The sequence below is a fragment of the Pseudopipra pipra genome, chromosome 8 (genome assembly GCF_036250125.1).
Source record: "Pseudopipra pipra isolate bDixPip1 chromosome 8, bDixPip1.hap1, whole genome shotgun sequence".
In the NCBI taxonomy this organism is placed as follows: Eukaryota; Metazoa; Chordata; class Aves; order Passeriformes; family Pipridae; genus Pseudopipra; species Pseudopipra pipra.
Window position 1 is genome coordinate 18,695,528 of NC_087556.1, and position 19,775 is coordinate 18,715,302.

The following is a 19,775-nucleotide window of genomic DNA, read 5'->3' on the forward strand; positions in this document are numbered from 1 at the left end:
AAAACTGGCTAATTCTGTTTGGGGTCTGTCCCACGGAAATGATCAGAGGTGATGTGGGAAATGTGTCTTAAAAGCCCAGAGGCATCTAAAGGGGACTGGTGGTGGAGTCTGAACGATAGTGGTTGGTTTTTGGTTTTTTTTTTTTTATAGATATAAAGGAGGTGTTATATATATGTCCTTGGGATCTGTAAAAAAACCACTCTAACATATGGCATGAAAGTGGGCTTGCTTAAATTAAGTGACAATTTTAAGGGCAGTGTGCAGAGATCTCACTAAAATAGGCATATGAGTATGTACATGGACAGTTTATGGAGGTGGAGCTTTTAACACCAAGATAGTAGACAAAACTGGAATATTCTGAAGCACTACCTTTCCTTTGTAAAAGTCTATGCCTATTAAAGAGGGATAAAAGCTGTTATCAACAACAATCTTGGTAGAATCTCTGGCATCTTCAAAAATGTGACACAGGACACGTTTGACAATGAAGTAAATCTGAAATGTCCATTTTCACAGTACTCTCTGCCTAACTGGCAGATTTTATATATTTTTAAAATACTGCTCATAAGGCCTTTTTCTGTACTATGTAGTAAAAATACACAAAGGCTTGCTTCAGGGTGCTGAGTGGCCCCCTTTTGTGTCTAAGCAGGGACATTCCTGGGGAGAAAAAAAAAAACAACAAAAAAAAAACCAACAAAAGAACCAACCAACCAACCAAAAAACCAAACAAAAAAACCAAACAAAAAACCAAAACCAAAACCAAAACAAAAAACAATAACCAAAAAACCAAACCAACCAAACAAAAAAAACCCAACAACCAACCCAAAACACCAAAACCAATTATATGCCAAGGAAAATACTGAAAATCCAAGGAGAGAGTACTCATGTCAGGTGCCAGGAGCCAAAGGCAATGGTAATGAAAAACTCAAAATCCCACAAAGAGGTACTTAAGATTTAGAGGAAAAACACTACCAGCGCAGACACAGAACAATAAAACGTTACACCGCTCCAGACACCCAATAATGAGATAAAGCGCTGCCATGCCAGGCCTGCCGCGGGAAGCCTGGAGCTGCCAGGGCCGTGAAGGACGTCTTGGAACAGCAGCAGCCCCGATGCCAGAGTATGAGGGCTGGGTGCCAGCGCCCTGGCGGAGAGCGCGAGGGCAAGGCCTGGAAACATGCAAACATTTTACGAAAGCCCCAGCAGGAAGAGAGGCCCGGCCACCGGGCGTCATTCGGGAAAAAGACTGCTCCGAGAAAAGGGCAACATCACACCCCCGCCCGGGGCAGCAGGAGCACCGCAAAGCCTCGGCAGGGCCCGGGCGGGGCCGGGCTCGGGGGCCGGGCCGGGCGCGGGGCAGCGCCGGGCGGGGCGGGCGCAGGGGGCGGTGCAGCCGCAGCCGCGGCGGGCGGAGCGCGGTGCGTGAGCGCGGCCCGGCCCCGGCTCATTACTCAGCGGCCGAGGCCGGAGGCGGCGGGCGGTGAGCGGAGCCGCGGCCCCGCGGGAGCGGCGGTGGGGACACGGAGCGGGGGCGGCGCGGTGCGGGAGCCGGGCGGGCGGGAGGGAGGGCGGCGGTGGTGGCGGCCGGGGCCGGCCCCGGCCCGGGCGTTTTGTTTACGTTCCGACGGGCAGCGGGCGGGAAGGAGCCGGGGACGGCCCGTGCCCTTGCCCGGGGGGCGGGCGGCGGTACGCGGCTCTCTGGCCCGGTGACCTCCCCTGTGTGCTCGGGGCTGGGGAGTCTGGGGATGTGCGGGTGGGTAATGGCGGGGGGCTCTTTGTTGGTGTGGCAGGAGGGGCAGGAGGCTCGGCGCGGGGCTCCTCCTCCTCCTCCTGGGAGCGGGGGCACCCGGGCAGGCCGAGATGGCCTCTCCTCTGCGAGGAAGGAAGGTTCTGCGGGAGAGGCGGCGAAAATGCAACCTTCCGTGGTCAACTGCCATGACCTTGCTCCTAAAAATGCCTCTTAAAGCGTAAAAATATTCCTCTGGGATAATGTAACTGCTCCAGATCCGGGGGCTGGGGGGTGACCGGCGGCGTCTTTGATTCATTTGCCTTTGAATTCTTACATTTCTTGCAAAAGGAGCCACTGTCTCATTGCAGAATTTCTTTTGCCCTTTGGTTTCTCTGTGTTGTTACCTCCAATTTTCCTCCCAAAGCGTGTTTCTTTATGCCTTTCTGCTTGGAGTAGTTCTATCAGTGAAGTTTGACCTGAGCTCCTCTAATCTACAAAAACAAATGCCACTTGATTATTTATTCCACCCCCAGCTACAGTAATGGTTTTGGACGTATTGTGTCTTTTTAAATCTCAGCGTTGTACAGAACAGGCTTGCTGACGGCTTTCAAGCAATTGAAAAATTCTACACGCTTTGGCCTATCTGATAATATAAACACAAAGGGTGTTATGCTTGTTTGGGGATGGAAAGTATTACTTGCCCTAGGGCATATGCATGTGGAATTGAGCAAGCTTGCTCACTGCAGCTGGGTTTTACTTACAGGTGTGGAGACTTAACCAGTGATGGTCTGGCAGGTCACAGGGGGCTTGGTCTCAGTTCTAGAGGTGCCAGCAAATGCAGTTCTAGGCCCGAATAGTACATGATGTGTGTCTACATGTGCCTGCAGGTATATCAGTGTATTAGATAACTTGGAAATGGTTTAAACTGTAACATGAAATGAAGCTGGGCCAAACCTTTTTAAGAATACTGTCGAAGTGAGTTTACTGACTTATTTGAGCATTCCTTGTATATAACGAAGGAAACTCTTTATTCTTCTAACAGTAGTTAATAAAAATGTTGAATTTCAGATAGTCCCTTGCTTTGATCTCAGTCTGTGGGAGCAGCCATCTTGCCTTTTTGCCCTGTTTGATTTGAAGGTGTGTAACACAGGCTAGTTTGACAGTAGGATGCTGTTCTGGAGTTCTGCAGGACATGTGATGCCAGGGCAGGGACCAGACACGTTGCAGGCTGCCTGCCAGGTCTTGATAGTTTCCAGGAAGGCCAGCTGGGCAAAAGTATAATAGGAGAAGAGAGAAGCATCTGCTGAACCGAGAATAATTCAGAGTGGCAGAGGGTGTACGAAATCGTACTATAAAACAAGGAATTTTAATAATATTTTCCCCTGCAAAAGTTCTCAAGGCTTTTGGACCATTGGCTTGTATAAGGATTCAAAGTAATCTTGAGGGCTGCCATATACTTCATGGAGACTTCTAGGTCAGCAATATTAGTGAGGGGATCTGATAGGGTTCCAAGTCCTATAGTTCTGCTTGTTCTAGGCAGAAGTAGAGTTGCCTTTTGTGTGTGGTTTTTGTGTTTTAAGTTTAACCCTGCTCTTTAGGGACCAAGGCTTTTGCTGGCTTTATATGTGTGCAGGTATAAGCTCCTTTGCAAGTGCTTTAGGTAAAATTGTTACATTAGTGAATTGTTATGCAAAATTAGGGAATAAATGTTTGGAGATGGTAACAGCTGTATTTATTTTCTGCCCACTACTTACCTGAAATAAATTGGTGTGTTTATTTCATGTGCTGTTTGTTTATTTTCTTAAACAATGAGCTTATGATTTGAGATCATAATCCTACCTGGCTATTTATTTACTGTATATGTGTTTTGGTTTCTTTTTTATCCTTCCTCAACTGCCTAAATTGTTCGGATGCTTATTCTTCGAAAGATGCATGCACCTCCTCATTTCTGAAGATTGATCCAGTACTCTGAACAAATACAAATGACCTTCCTAATAATTTGCTGATAAGTATGGTGTTCTATTTCTTAAATTTAATTTACCACCCCACCCCCCCCCCCCTTGGGGGAAGAAAAGGGCTCTGTGTATATAGTTTTACTGTATGTTATATTTAATATATGTAATGTATGATTTTGGAAGTTAGACAAATGTTGTTTTGCTCCTGGTTTTTTTAATAAAGGCTAAATGTATTGTATTGCTGTAAATGTTCCCTTTAAAAAAAAAACACCTTAGTCCTTAATTCAAAACCTGCAGAAACAGGCTTCTATTTATGTTATGGAAAGATCTTTTGAAAGCTCTTTAAAAATCCAGTTGAGACTACTTATGTTGCTTGCCTGCTGTGAAATTCACCACAGTTTTGCCATGAATTCTGAAAACAGTTTTTACTATGATTTAAGAATCTAAACATATAGTTTTCAAATCTTTCAAGAATCCCCTTGTTTATATGGAGTTGGAAATTCGCCTTTCAATTTGATAAAGGTCCTTTCTGGCTGTTCTCATGAAAAGATGAGCTGCATTCAAAGAAGCATTCAGTGCTCTATTACAAGGTGTATTTGTATGAAAGTACAGTCATAGTCTCTTTTTATTTGTGTATGTTCTTTTTAACAAAGACTGTAGTGGCAGTGAAAGATACTTGGTTGATATAATTGCTCTGAAAAGTCAGAACTCAGTGTATGTATTTCTATGACACCACACCACAGTTTTGTGTTCAGTGGCTGCCTTGCTTAAGCAGTTTCTCTTACCTGCTGTTCCTCCTTGCCAGCTGCTGCGTGGCAAAATAGATCAAGGAGCTAACTGATCCAGCTGAAACAAATCTTCCTCTTGGACTATTTTTCAGCCTGATTAATTCCCTTATGTGTCTGAACCAAACGGCTGTGCCGTTGCAAGGTTGGAAGACCAGGAGGTTGCTTGGGCGGGGGGAGGATTGCTGTCAGTCAGGGATATGCACAAAGGTATTCACAGATCAAGTGGTGATTGCTGGAAGACTGAAGTGGTGGGAGGGGGCAAACCTCTTGTGTTGAGAAGTGCTAGTTTAAAGACCTGTTTGCAGACTTCTGCTGCTGTTACTGAAAAGCATTCTGAACAAGATGTTTATTTTGATTTTTTTAAATGCGCTGTAAAGCCCAAAATTATTGGGGATGAGTATCCATTTGGTAATGAATGTTGATCTACAAGTTATGTACCAGTAACTTGATGTGGATGGAATCCTCTTCCACACCTAGCTGTATTAATCATTTCAGAAAACATGTATTATCAATAGGGGCCCTTAAATAAAGTAATCTGGAAATTTTTGGACTGAGGCAGGGCAATGGGGCAGAAGATGCATCTTCCCAGTGCTGAAAACTGTGCTTTCTACTTTAAATACTGTGTGAAGAAAAAAATATTAACTATTTTAGGACTATTTTATGTGAAGGAATGCGAGTGCTCAGTTATCTTTTGTGGCACTTCAAAAATATGTAGCATTTATCTTTTAGGGTTTTTTGCTTGGTAGGGGCAGCTTTTAATTCAATGTTCAAAGCTTTCCTTCTAATAGCTTTTCACAGCTTATTATATCACAGTAATACATGAAGTCTTCAGGAAAAAGCTGAAAATAATCTACTCTTTTTCTGTCCCAAGTCTTATTCAAAATATGAGACTGCAGATGTAGGTCACTAAGTAGTTTCTGAAGTTGCTTGGATTTACCAAATACTTAGCGGAATTTTATTAGTACTAGACATCTGTATAAGCTTGTCCTGTGGCAGAACTGTAGCCTTCTTAGTGAATGGTGATATTTTTGAGAAATGTGCTGTCTTAAAAGAATTTGAACATGATGCTGGGAAATACATGATGACTTGGTGATGGGTAGAATACATTGCCAATACATTGACTTGAAATGTATGAGAAGGAAATAGCTATAGGTGTAGCAGGGAATAGCAGCTTGCTTGCTGTAGGTTCTACAAAGCCTTTGAGTGAGAACTCCTCCAACAGACTGGAGCTGACTGCATCAAACTGTGAGAAAGAGATTCATTACTGATGTTGAATCAGATCAACGTGGGTAACTTCCCAACTAGCTGTTCATATAGTTCTGTTAAGTTGACTGTTATTTATTTTGTAAAATATTTTTGTAAGGTTTTCTTTGACTTATGTGTGAAGAGATAATGATCTTTGTGTACCAAGCATGTAATTAATAACCACACATTTCATCTTACCTTTAAATACTTTTTTCCTTCTATGTGATTAAAAACTAATTCTTGATTCTTTTTCTGTCCAAATTGATTGCCTGTAAGCTTGATACTAAAATAAACCCCACTGTTGCCCATATTGTAATTTTTATTGTTGGATAAATGCTGCTTGTTATGTGAACAGACGGGATGCTTATTAATTTTTCTTAGCTGAATATTATAGACTAATGCTAAAATGGTGACTGGCAGAAAATATACTTCACGTTAATGGTAATCTGTGTTGCAAACAAAGCAAATACTGTGTATGTGTTCTTATGTGTGTACACTTAAAATAAACAGAAAGGGCAAACATTAATTTTACAGTGCTACTGGACAGCCTGTTTACTGTGATTATTGATTTTGAGTTTTTTTTTAAGAAAGACAAACACAACTCTAACAACCTTCAATTACTTAATTTTATTGACGTTATACCTACATTTTTTGATACAATACATCTTACAAGCGTGCAGAAAAATGTCTTTACTCAATATTTATTCTTTTAACTACAAACTATGGTTAAAAAGTGTGTTCCCATTATTGTAGTCTATGACCATTCAAACATTTATCTTGTCCCTTAGTCTGCTGAGCAAAAGTTGAAATGTCTCCAGTCTGGTCCTTTGCTGGTTGTGAAATCAGGATGAACAGTAGGTATTGTGTTTCTCACCGGGATCTCAAAGTCAGGGAAATTCCCAAGTTTATAAAATGAAAATGATTATTCAGCTGTTGGTTGCTGGCAGAAGAGGAGCGGGGGTCCTGCTGGATGAGAAGCTGACCAGGAGTCAGCACGTGCTTCTGTAGCCCTTGAGGCCAATTACTCTGAGCTACACTAGAAAGGGCCTGACCAGTGGGTGCTGGGGAGGAGCTTTTCCCATCTGTGGAGCCACTGTGAAGCCCCACTGAAGATCTGCTCAGTAGATCACACACCCCTGCACTGTGTGAGAGAGACAAATGAGGGAGTCCAGCACTGAGTGGGGTCTAGAGCACCTGAGGGTACAGAAGGGACTGGGTTTGTAACCTGAGGAAGAGCAGGCTCAGGGAGAATGCAATTGCTGTATTTAACAAATTACGAGAGGTGATGGAGCCACTTTCACCTCTAAAGTGTACAGTGAAAAGATGAGCCAAGGTTGCAAATGGAACTTTCAGAAGGACAGGAAGGAAATAAATGTCTTGGTGCAGCAGTCACCCCCTCTCATGGATCAAGAGCCCAAAGAGGCCACGGAGTCTTCCTCCAGGGAGACTTTAGATGGGGCAAGGTTTGGAGCAGCCTGAGAGAAATACAGATTTGAAGTTCTGCTTGTTTTGGACAGATAGATGATCTCCAGAGGTTGCTTTCAAGCCATATTATGATTCTACTGTTAGAGATTTTAAAACTTTATTTTCCAAGTAGCTTGAGGAAGTTGGCAAAACAAAGGCAGGGTGATGTAGATAAACAAGGCTGCCCAGAATTGTGTTAGAAGTTGTGAAGGGAAAAGTAATGAGATGTGATAAGCATCTTAGTTCAAGTCTGCTGGTGGCAATACTGATTTTTCTGCCCTGCATTGAACTTTCCAGCTGACTAGGCCAGAATTGCTTGCAGGCTTAGCATAAAGGACAAAAAAAAATGGTTATGGTGCCTATTATGCCTGTGATCACTCTAGTGAACACAAAAACCCATCTGCAAAGAAACAGCTGGCAGTGAGCAGCAGCCCATAGCCAGCTGAAGTTAGTCCATGTCTCACTTTCCGTAGCAGAGGAGCATGTTGGCAGCTGCTGCTCCAAGGCTTTGATCTGCTGGGTGGGTGATGGTTCCTTACTCTCAGCTGGAGCGTGGTTACCCCGGCAAGGGACTTCATGGAGTAAACCAGCTCTGAGCTCCAGTGGATCACAATAGCAGTTCATGACTGCAGAGAGGTGGCAGGACTAATTGCTGCTGGGAGAAAGAAAAAAAGGGGCCATGTCAGAATCATAAATCTCTCTGTGCTGTTGTCTTAAATGCTTGTACTGCCTTGAGAAGACCTTGTCCTGCACCTCATTTGTTTCTGTGAGTTCTTATGTATTTGTCTATTTAGCAAAGTCAACAAGAAATCTTAGAGAAAGGGAGGTGAGCAGAACAGAAAGTTATAACCCAGAGTGAGTTTTTTGTATCTTAACAAAGCAGCTGTCCTGGTGTGAACTTGTTGGTATTTAAATATGTGAATGCAGGTGCTTATGTGTGACTCTAAGAGAGAATTGTGTGGGAAATCCAGTATTGGGGATGGCACATCCTTGAAAACCCTAGATGTGTTCTTTAGTAGCTTTAATGCTAAGATGATGTTGGAGTAAGTACAAGTCATGATGCTTACTTGCAGTATCTTGGGTGTAAAAGTACATAGTTTTGAGCATGTAATCCCAATTTTAAGTTTTACTATGAAAACAGTAAAAGGGAATGCCATGGTTGACATGCCAGCCAGCATAAATCTTGATTAATTCTTGATTGTTCATTGTGATTGGCATGGTGACAAACATCCTGATCGCCTTCAGAGCAGGAAGAGTGGTGCTAAAAAGTTTTATTAGAAGGCTGTGAGCTATGTTCACTTGTTTCACTTAATGCCATAAAGTGAATACATAAGAGACACACAGTAATAGCAAGGTTCTTTTGTGTGGCAGTGGCTCATCTAAAGAGCAGTGAAACCTTCCAGCAGCAGGTGACTTCCATTCGCACAGTTGCTGCAATGCAAAACTCATCCTTGTTGAACAATAGACTGGGTTTCTTTTGCTGCTTTTTAGAAAAGCATTACAAGGTTCTTATGCCACTTATATGTCAAGATGAGGGAAGGCGGAAGACAGTGCAGTTTGTGATAAGCTTATATTGTAACAAGCTTTATAACCTTTATTATAAAAAGGGTTAATATTAGCATGGCATTGTGGGGAAATCATAAAAGCTTGATGTGACTAGAACTACTTTATTCTCCCCCTATTTTAGTTTGTTTGAAATTCTTTCTTAGTTCTCTTCAGAAAATTTCTCCTCACAACTGTGCATGGCCAGCAGCACTAGTGTACGGTGCACAGCAGTGCTTCTGAAGGGTGGTTTTCTTCTTGTGTAAAGTATGGGAATTCTCAAACTCTTTCTATTTTGGAAACTTCTGTCTTTTTTTTGCTAAGTCAGAGCATCAGACGCTGCTGAGGTCTAAGAGAAATGGGACAACAGAACAGACTGTATTGCCATTAGTAATGATTGGTGGAGTTTCCTACAAACTACCTGCAAAGTCTTTATTTTGAAATGTACTGCCTTCCTTCCCAGCCCACTCCCAGGAAATTATTGTGCAAAGTAATGTATCTCTGAAGGAATTGTTAGTGCTCAAGTTGTCATATGTTTTGGAGATTTTTTGTTCCATTCTAAAGCTCTTATTACAGAGGTATTTTATGCCAAATACTTTAGGCAGGATTTCATAGCACATTAATCTACTTGTACTTCACAGATAAATGCATGAATTAGCGAAAGTAGCACATTCATAATTGGATTCTAAGTTTTTGTAGCTGGGATTTAAAGTTAAAATTAATGTAGTTTTAAATATTCTGTAAACTTTTTTCCCCAGCTGTTATGCAAATCCTTGCTTCCTCTAATGCGCTGTAGCTGTTGTCCTCTTGATCACTGATATTTAATTACTATTTTAGGTCACTTAGTATCTTTTGTTTGCTGTTGTCCTTTAAAAGAATTAGAGAACTGTTTGATCTGTTTCTTTTGCTTAAACATTTAATTTTCATTTTCCCCTGCAAGAGGTTAAAGAACAAGCATTTCCTTCTACCTCCAGAGTAATCCTGAAATGGGATTTTGCTTCTAAACTTTGCAGATCTCATTGAAGCACTCTGAGTCATATTTAATGGTTTACTTTGCTGATAGTTTGCCTGTTTGTTCTATATTGTTGCTTCTCCAGTTTTCATTGGATGGGCAGAGAGCTGACATATGCAGACACACTTTTGTGGAATGGTTAGAATTAGCACTCCCTGAGATAGTCAGCTGAAACAGTGTTGTGCCAAGATTAGTAATTTATTCTTTTCTCATGAATTTCAAGTTAGCTTATGGTTAAGCTTTTTCAAGTATCTGAATAAGTTGAATGGGCCATGACGTGCTTCTGGCAAAAGGAGGATATCTACAGCAACATGGAATGGCATTGCCTTGAATGCAGTGGCCTCAGTCATAATCTAGGCAGGATTATGATCTGACTTGTTTTCTGGGTCCGGCAGCGTGCATTCAGATTGCACTTTTGACAATTAAGTTGTGTGCTTAAAATAGAAGAGCTTGTTGAACTGTTGCTTTACTGAATATTCTCTGATTTCAGATTTTAAGAGAATTGTTAAAAAAAAAAATACAAATTCAACTGACAAATAGTGCCCTGAGATAAACCTGAATATTTTAAGCCTTTTATCTTGATTTTCTCTCCATCTACCATCCTTTTGTATAATCTTTTGTTAGAAAAAGGATTAAGGAATTGGAAGATCCTTGTCTTACCCTATTATTTCTGAAAAGGAGAGTTTTGCTAAGAATAGTCTTTTAATCTGCTGTCACAACAGCTTCTTTACCAAACTGTAGAATTATATAAGTTTTCTTTTCATGGAGCCATTCTGGTTTATGATTTCTAATGCAAAACTGACCTGCAAGACACAAAGTGTTACTTCATATATTGTGATAATAGGATTTATCATGGAACCATCTGTAGTGGAGCTTCGAGTGACATTACACTGAAGAAGCTGTAGAGGTACCTTCCTATGAAATGCAGCACAGCAGTGTGTTTGCATAGTGACTTTTTTTTTTTTTTGGTAGGTATAGCACTACTCATTCTGATAATGCTTGTTCTAGAAAAATGCTACCTATTAAATATCTTTATGATTAATTAAAGTCACACTTCAGGAATCCGTAAAAGAATTTGAGAGGAAAGGTAGAGTGGGAATCTTCATCGTTAGAAATGCCAGTTTACAAGCTGTTTCCTAGTGCATGCTGCAGGCTATCTGCCTCCTTTACATCCTCCTTGCATGTGAATCAAAAACCTGTTTTAAAGGGGAAGGAAGATACTTACCTAAAAGGATCTCTGGTGATGTCTAATCACTTAATAAAAAAAAGAGTATTTAAGAATAGAGAAACTCAGCAGTGTATTCTGTTAAAAGTGCATCGTTTCATTGTGCAGCCTCCTGTGTTAGTCTTTGTGTCATATGTACCCTTATCACAAAATAAAGACCCCTGGAAATCATGTAGTACAGAATACCATATAGCAGCAGAGTGTCACTGTAATAAACTAATTCAGAAGTGATCTATAACTTGGTAGGATACATAATTTAACAAAGTGCTATTGGCCACAGGTGAGATTTTCCAGAGAGGGTGCACTGGTATTCCAGAGCAGCTGTGTGGGGGAGCTGACCTGACTGTGAGAAATGCTGGGAAGTTGCATGTGCTGCTGTCTTATTTGCTTTTTTCCCATGCTTTAGGGTGATCTCTTTTGTTGTGCCATTAACAAACAACACCTTAAATCTTCATTCATGACTACTGTATGCATTTTTGTAGTACTTTTTGTAGTGGAGGGCTGTAACTTATAGTCTAATGGCGTTATGTGGCAATGCTTTAACATTTAGAGAAACTGAGGTGTAAGAGGAGGAAGGTGGATTAAGTGTAATCCTCTCAATAAGAGCTTTATTGATAAAAAGCAGAAGAATGTCTGTTTTGAAAAGAAAATCACTGCAAAACTTATGTCAGTTGTGGGTAATTTACTGTGAGTGCATCTATTACTTTGTTCTTCGTTTTCCTGCTTGTGCAAGGTGTCTGGTGTGTTTATCTGACTAAAAAATTCAGTTCTCAGCTGAATTGATTTTGATATTAAAAAACCCAACCGTTTTAGTAGTACCAGAAATTATATTGATTGTCTTATTTTGGATGTTTTGCAAGAGATGTTTCACGGTATGAGAATTCTCTTTAGAAATGTGGGTAGCAGTTTAATACTGATTTTTATATAGAGGATACTCAGAAGTTGTGATTGTGGGTTCAGCATTTGAAGTTGACGCTGCTGACCCCAGTTTGGAAGTCAGGACTAGAGAATACTGGTATTTGGTACTTGGTTTGCATAAATTCAGGCTTTGAGCTTTTGAGGGAAATGGCATGTAAAGTGGACGTGTTGACTCTCTGCCTGAACTCCTTGGGGAGCAGTGTGTGAAATTGCTTTTGGAGTGTTGGTGGTTCTGTTGGTGGTTCTGTCCATGCCAGCTGACCCAGCAGTGCTAGGAAATGGTTTGGTTGGAGCAGTGTTTAACAACGTTTTTTGTGTTTGCATGTGATCTTACACTACCTGTTTATAGACAAATGTCAGTATCAGTATTCTGCTAGTTACAGTCTTAATTTTATTGCTTCCAGTCATAGGCCTTTCCTTACTGTTAAACAACCTCTGAATCATTCGTTACTTCTGACATTATATGGGATGGTTTGAAGTTCCCTGAGACATGGAAGCAGAAAAGCTCAAGTTCTGGTTGCCCAATACAAAAACTTCAGTTTTCCCCAGTTTCAGGTTCTGCTGTTAGCATTTTGGCACTGGTGACTGCAACCTGTGACTGATTGGTGTTTCAGCCTTCCTTGTATTTGAACATAATTTGATGCAGGGAATTTCAGCACTGGTACATAAAATATAATGTTGAAAATGAGCTGTTTGAGCTCATTCCTGGTTTTGTTATTAACCTTTTATTGTGACTTTTGAAACCATTTGGCATGAGGTTTCCACTGCTTAGTGGCTGAGATGCTCTGGTATTGATCAGGTAAGTCTGACAGGAGCAGTGCTAGAGAACATGCCAGCTTCAAGTTCTTGCCTGTGTGACTCACCCTGCAAATATAATCCCTAGGGTGTCCTAGCTACAGTGACACCACAGAACGTGTCTGCCCTCAGCCTTGGTGAAATTGCTTTCTTCAAGAGAGAATGAGGAACAATATGTAAAGGGAAAACTCAAGGGGCTGCATTCACCAGCAGCTGCTACTGAAAGCTCTGCTTGGGAAATAAGTATGTTGCTCTTCCCGGGGGAGATCCTTGCTTGGTTGCCAGTAATAATTCTCGTCTCCATCCCTCCCTTCAAAGCAAACAAGGAAGCTCCCAGTGCCAGCGGTGCTTGTAGATCAGGCTGTTTACCTGCGCTCTGCCCAGGAGCTGCAGCTGCTGTCACGGCCCCGGGATGGGGGTCAGTCACTGACTGAAGTAACTGGAAGAAGGAGCAGGTCAGTTTAATTAGGATGAAAAATGAAACGTGCACCTGCTATCCTTATTTATGTTTTTATATACTTTTTTTTTCTTTTAATGACTTCTAGTCTGTCTCTAAGCTGGAAGTTGGCTTTCAGTAGGTGTGAAATTTCATGGATGCATTCTGCCCCCTTCCATTCCAGTTTACACAGTAAATATTAGGCTGAGAAAGATTTAAAATGCAGGAAGCTTGCTAAATGTAATTTAAAAAAAAAAAGTTGCTGGTTGTTTTTCTATGAAGAAGTTTTCTCCTTTCCTGCCCATCAAATTCTACTATAATAGTATTAAAGGTAAAAGTTCACCCAGTTTGGCAAGAGGAAAAAATAGAGGGCTGAGCCTGGATGTCTGTTGAAGAATTTTTGAGAAGCTGACTAGCATTTGGTGTCTCTCTTGAGCATTAATTCATCCTCAGTGCACTTGGATTCTGGTTTCCTGCATCATTCTCACTCTCCGTTCACACATGGAGTAAAAAAACCCGTCCAAATCTTCCTCCACTGATTCAGGCTCTGCTTTGTTGTTCTTTTTGTCTTCATGTTATCCTTTGTAAATTTTAATTATTTATTTCTGCTTTGATTCAGGATCTGGAAAATCTCTTCAGTCACTGTAATGTAGGTAAAAACTCATAGGTACCTTATGACTCTTGAGGGCACTTTATCCTTCTTATATACTTATATCTAGAGATGATGGTTGCAAGAAAGCTCACTCTATGTAAGGTAATAGGATTACTTGTCTGTTCCAAACAGAGCTGGTATTTGGGGAAGGACATCGCTTGTAAAGATTAAAATCAGATTATCAGACTTGTTTTGTGAGTGCTGCTTTCAAGAAATGCTGATGGGTCGTTGAAATACTCTTTTGTGGGCAACATGAAGTCTTGAATTTAGCAGAATTTTAGGTTTTTCTGAAGGAACTTTTACTGATAACTGATGAAGAAAGAAGTATAGACTTTTTATTTGCCAGGTTAAGAACTTAGAACAAGATGCCAACTTTTGGATATTTTACAAGTAGCTTACAAAACCATTTTTATGTAAATACTCTTTTCCAAGCAATGTAACTTGCTGATCTTCCTTGTCAAAGGGAGAACGTGCTTCCTGCTTTCTTTAAAGTCTCCTGTGATCCCAACCATCCTATACAGGGATTGTTTTGTATTTAATGGTAAAGCTTATGTTCATCTTAATTTTGCGACTTTATTCCATAGATGGCAGAGGCATCGCTGAGCAGGCTTGAATTGGAATTCAATATGAAGTGCCAGTGCTCCTGTGTGAACTTGTGCTGTTTAAGTGGTAGGCACCTCCTTGTTACTGATGGGGCTCCAGGTGATTTTTGGAATGCACAATTCAGTTCAGGTTATTGCAGTTGCATTCAAATAGGTTATCTTTTATGGAAACTGTAATAAGGTGAGTAACTGGTCAAGAAAAGACCACTGGAGTGGAGAAGAAGATGGTTTATTTCCCTGTATGTCCTCCCCTTCTTAGTAGGCTCCTCAACGACTGGAAAAATTCATATGATCCAACCAAAGCATGTGGTTAGAGTCACTATATGAACCTGTAAACTGCAACACTAAATCATGGTAAAGGTTGCATTAGTATTAATGGATTTTGTTCATTGTTTATTAATTTAGGACTCTATGTAGTTGTTTCCTGTAAACTGTACTGAGAACAGAGTTAGTTAAACAGAGAGAGCTATAAGGCTTTCCAAGAGGTTTATCAATCTGGCAGTGATGTTTTTTGAACCAGTGAAGTAATTACTTGATTCAAACAGCCCATATTACATTTTCTTGAGCTTCATTTGCTATTGTGTACTCAAAAGTTTTTTGTTTTAAAGCCAAATTTATTTTTCTATAGCAAACCTGTGATCTTTTCTGAAATTATCTTTAGTGGAGAAAGCCATCTGTTTATTGTTAAATATTCAACAGACTCTAGGAAATCAGTAATTGCTTTAAATATTCCATATAAAAACGATTACTAAAAAAGAAAATGTAACAGTCCTAAAGTTTAAAAAAAAAAAAAATGGGTCTTAAATCTCTTGTCTTCAAGCAAACTGAAGTGACTTACCCTTTTCTGTTTGACCTTGAAAGTAGTAGGCAAGTCATAACATAGAAATCTAAATGTGCCCTTGTTGCATTTATGCAGGTTTCCCCTGCCTCAGTACTTCTTTTCTGGATGAACTCTGAGATCTGGTATCCACCTTTGCTTTACCGAATCTGTAACTAGTGAAGTTTGACTTTTTGGTGGGCAAAAGCTGTCTTAAAATGTACTGTTATTTTAAGAAGTGTACCTGCACTGCACTTCAGACCTGAGCTATGTAAGAATCACCCCAGTACATTTGTGTTTTGTTTAATAGCTGCAAATGGAAAATAGCTTCTGGGATCAAGCTGTAGACTTGGAATTTTTGCTATACCACTCCTCCCGTGAGTGGTGTGAGCCAGACAGAGAACTCCTATAATGCAGGCATACATTAGATGAGATGCAAGGCACTTCCAGTGTCCTTTACACATCAGCCAGAGGCCTCATTAAATGCGTCAGCATTAGTAGTAGTTCAGGCAATTGTGTGGAAGTTGTTTGGCTTAAAACCATCTGATCTGTGAAAGTATAATTTGAAAGCCATGCAAATCCTATAGTCAACAGTGAGAATATCTCATTTTAGAATAAGCTTTAGGTTTTTCAGACATCTTTGGCATTTGTAATGGTTTAGTAATATCTTGCTGCAGTTTTCAGTCAGCTGATGTTAACTCCTTTTTCCAAATTCCTTATCTGCATTAGTATTTAGTAGAGCTGGAAGTATTGCAAAATACAACATTCAGTTTCAAGGGCAGCATGGAAAAAGAAAATGTTATTAAAAGTGTGGTTACTTTTGTGAATAACTGAAAGAGTTACAGAGTTACCTTTAAGAAACAGAATTGTTTCCTAAATTTGAGCCTTTGAAGCATTTTTTTTATTGTGTATCTGACAACTAGGCTGTATTTGCACTATCCATTTAGCAGATGTCCAGAAGCCTTTAAACATGACAGCTGAAAATTAGACAAGCATTCACGAACACATGATGCATACAAATCAGCTATGTGTGAACTGTATTTTCACAAAGAAATTAAATAAAATTCATTAATGCAAGAGCTTTATAAACACTGTGCATTTGTTTTGCATTCAGTAGCAATCTAGCGTGTACTTGAAGTACTGTTGGCTTTTACTAGGTCAGCCATACATTCCTGCAGTATATTCATTTTCATAGTGTTAGATGCCTTCTGAATGGTGTTATTGAATCATCGTTGATATGGAGTTATGTCATTATACTATCTTGATTATATTGCTAATTAATGTGTTAATATATGCAACTGTTTTATTTTAAAACTTTTTTTTTTTCCATTTCTATGTCTCTTTAACTGTTATGGTCTTCATCTTTTGTCAGCCCTACTTCTAAGCAGCTACTCTAATCATATCCTTTCACTGTAGAACAGTTTCGCCCAGGAGGCCACAGTCTTCAGCATGTGTAGATAGATTGCTGTCTTAGGTGGTGTTTGTGTTGTACCTGAGATATGTCTTTTGCCCCAAAGACTGTTTACTGGCGTAGCATCCTAAGTTTCTTCCAAGACTAAGCCCACTTATGCTTGCTCTTAGGAAAGCATTGTTCTAGAAACTGTAAACATGAAAACCAAGTCTGATTTCGTGCAAAACTTGTAGTTAATGCTGGTTGTTCCTGCCTGTGGTTTTTCTCGTTTCTTATATTCTGTTGCATTTCAAGGTACTGGGGTATGAAAATACCTTTTCTGCTATACCTCTTCACTGCAGTAGGAATAACCTGAATATGAATAATTTCTTAGATAAAAGGATATTTAGAATAAGGTGTTATACACTATAGCATAGATTGAATCCTGGATTTTCATATCATGTTGTCCAGTGAAGGTATAAACCAGCAATTAAGGGCAGTCTTAGAGACTTAGCTGTACAGAGCCAATGTTTCTCCACCCTTTGTCAGTATTTGGGCCAATTCTATTTCCATGTCCCTAGTGGAAAATTATCTCTTGGGTTCCATTTCTTTGTCTGAACAGAAGAGACATCTCTCAAATGTGTCCTTTATGTCAGTTTTTAATGCAACCTTTGAAGCTTTCCTGTTCATTGTTACTGTCTCTAGTGAGGGGAAAGCGCAGAAGAGGTTGTAAGGTATTTTCTGCTCTTATTTAAACTGAGATATCCTTTCTTTCACAAAACATGTTTCATTTCTGTTCCTCTGTGTGCCTGGAATGCATGCATTCAGATCACTGCATAAGCAAAGTAACCTTGTACATAATTGTGTGTGGTTTTTAAAGTGATGTCTGATTTAAAAAGCATAGTCTTGGTATCTCATTGATGTGAAGGCTAGCAGGTGTGATAACCAAAACAGTAGCATTTGATTGTGCTGCGCAGAAGGTAAATACTCATATGTCTAGTGGAAAGCACATGGTTTTCCAATTAAATTCTAATTGTGGATACATAAACTTTCTGTGGTTAACTCAGGTGCCTAACACTTTGGGCTCATGAGCTGAGCAAGTTTTTTAGTTGCCTGCTGTTTCAGCTAAACATCCTGGATGAGCCTGGATTGATTTTAAATGCTAAACGTTAGATTGCTCAAATCCAGCCATAAATACACAGTGGGGACTGGTGTGATAACTGCCTGTACCACGAGCTCTGCACAGAGTAAACCTCAACTGAGCCACACTGGTGCCAGCTCTGGTTCAAACATGTTAAGCTCACAGACACCTTGCAGTGTGCTAGTCAGAGTTGAAGCTCTGTTACTGCGAGGGCCCCTTTTGAGCATTGACCGGTGGTGTTGTAGGTGTAAAAAGCATTAAATAAAGCAGGGTCTGGAATGAGCAGCAAGCCATCTCTCTCTGCCTTCTAAAGAAATCAATTTATACACTCTGCAAAGACAAGTTTACTAAATATATTCCTATTGTTTATATAATTTTGCATTGTGAGTTTTGGTTTTTTTTATTTAAAGTTTGGCCATTTCTAAGGTTTTTAATGCACTTGAAGTAGGGCTTTTAAACTGAAAACTGTGTGTGCAAAGAATTAGCTCCTCTGTTTCCCACCCCACCTTTCTGTCCCCAAACCATCTGTTTCTCCAGTGTATTGAAGCTGTACTGGAAAGTCATTTTAATGTATAGTGTCCATACATTGTCTCATATCTTGATTAATACATGGAATGCTTTCTGTATTAGAGGCAAAATTTAGTCTTGAAATACAGCATTATGTTATCTTCCAGATATCTTGAAGTCAGCAAGTTTATGTAGAACAGTCTTGTTGAGACATGCTGAGGTATGTGTGAGATGTTTGCATTTTTGGTTTTTGCTATACATGGTTTCTTTATTGTTTTAAATATGCTTATTTTAAAGCTGGATGAAGAATTTTGGTCAATCTTCATTGGTAGCATTATTCACTTTTGGAGGAGGAAGAGGTGTCAATGAAACATTTTTTTATGAATGTCCATGCTTCTCAAGGTTAGCCATGATACTTTCATAGGTCTGTGCTACTTGCATTTTCATGGAGCTACATGTTCAATGTGTCCATGTTTATCCTTCTACAACTGTATCAGGCTGTAGAGAAGTGATGAGTGGAAATTGTTGACCCTCTGAAGTCTCCTGCAGTACTATTGAATTCTAGTTGCTGTTAGTGAATTTAGAATAAAACTTATGCACAGCCTTGCAGATCTCCTAGGGTATGGATATAGTGTTACTTTCAATTCCTGCATTTTTGTTGTGCTTCCTTGGGTAAATAGTACTTACGGCAGTCTGAAGAATTGGTAAATTAATATGCCAAACACAGAGTGCTATCTTAGGGTTCAATTTTGAAATACCCTTATTTTGACTAATTGTGGGCTGCCAGTAGAAGGTTGCCATGTACTGAAATTTGCTTAGACACAGTATTTTCAAGGAAAGGAACAATGGTTGATGTGTGAGAGGAAATTGAAGTTTTCTGTGGGATTATTCCCCTGCTGACAGTTGACAGCATTCCAGCAAGTTGACAGTTAATGGGAAAAATGTATTATTAGTTTCCTCATTAATAATAGAAATCTAGAGTCTGCATCCTGCCTCTCTTTCCATATGTGCTTCTGCAAAATTGCTAGAAAATGGAACAAAATGTCAGATTTCAGGCAGATGACTTTATCTGATATAGCTTAATCATGTTTTAATGAAAGACATTGAAGGTATACATCATTTAAGAATCTTAAAAGTCTGACAATTTCTGAATTTAGACTTGCTTTAATATTTAAAGACTAAGATTTTTTGGTGTTGTGGATCTTTGAAGCTAGTCTTCATAAGACTAGTCATCACTAAATTAATAGCTAGGAAAAAATTAAGTCTTTGGCTTTTTTCTCTGAGCTGTGTTTACAGAACTGGCAATACCAGGCATTTCTGAGGATGCTTTCATGTGAGATGAAGATACAGGGAGCACAAGGGGTTCTGAGCTGAGTGGGAGCAAAGCACTGAGTGGAAGTACACTTGGTTATAAAATGAGAGACTTACACTCTCATGGTTGATGAACAAAACTGTGTGGAAGTTATGAGACATTGAGGTGAGGGGCGCAGAGGTGATGTGTGTCAGGGCTGTCAGTCTGAGGAAGCTGTAATGGCCAGGTGGAATACCAGAGGGTTGGAG

General features: G+C 40.0%; 1 protein-coding gene across 7 annotated transcripts in view; it reads left to right on the forward strand.

Moving 5' to 3' along the window:
* The window catches only part of MAPK8 (mitogen-activated protein kinase 8), a 135,698-nt gene that overhangs the window by 91,039 nt on the left and 24,884 nt on the right, over positions 1 to 19,775 (forward strand). For 4 of the 7 annotated variants that reach the window (XM_064662827.1, XM_064662822.1, XM_064662828.1 and 1 more), the window contains exon 1: positions 1,387 to 1,477. The exons of 1 other annotated variant lie outside the window; for it this stretch is intronic. The gene's annotated coding sequence lies outside the window, so the exon portion shown is untranslated. 2 more of the 7 variants (XM_064662823.1, XM_064662824.1) reach the window with 2 other exon arrangements.